Source organism: Arachis duranensis, chromosome 2, assembly GCF_000817695.3.
Source record: "Arachis duranensis cultivar V14167 chromosome 2, aradu.V14167.gnm2.J7QH, whole genome shotgun sequence".
Lineage (NCBI taxonomy): Eukaryota > Viridiplantae > Streptophyta > Magnoliopsida > Fabales > Fabaceae > Arachis > Arachis duranensis.
Genome location: NC_029773.3, coordinates 35,537,632 through 35,538,228, shown reverse-complemented (window position 1 = coordinate 35,538,228; position 597 = coordinate 35,537,632).

The window sequence follows — 597 nt, the reverse complement described above, 5'->3', positions numbered from 1 at the left end:
GATCCAAGAGCAAATTCGAAACAGAGGTTGGGAAGTTCTGACCAATCCTGAAACAAAGGTTGGAAGGAACATGGTTCAGGAATTCTACTCTAATCTGTGGTTGACAGATAAGCAGAGAATGACTGGAACTGCTTACCATACCTACAGAACCATGGTCAGAGGGAAAGTTATGTACTTTCATCTGGACAAAATAAGAGAAATCTTCAAACTACCTCAACTACAAGATGATCCTGATTCCTTCAATAGGAGGATGGTGAGAGTAGATAAAGGGTTGGATCAAGTTCTAGAGGACATTTGCCTCCCTGGGACTAAGTGGATAACCAATTCAAAGGGTGTCCCAAACCAACTCAACAGGGGAGACCTCAAGCCAATTGCAAGAGGTTGGCTAGACTTTATTGGGCGTTCCATACTGCCCACTAGCAACCGTTCTGAGGTCACCATCAAGAGAGCAGTGATGATTCATTGCATCATGCTTGGAAAAGAAGTGGAGGTTCATCACGTGATTGCTTGTGAGATCTATACAATTGCAAATAAGAATTCCACTGAAGCCAAACTGGCTTACCCAAGCTTGATCTCCTTGCTCTGTAAAGAGGCTGG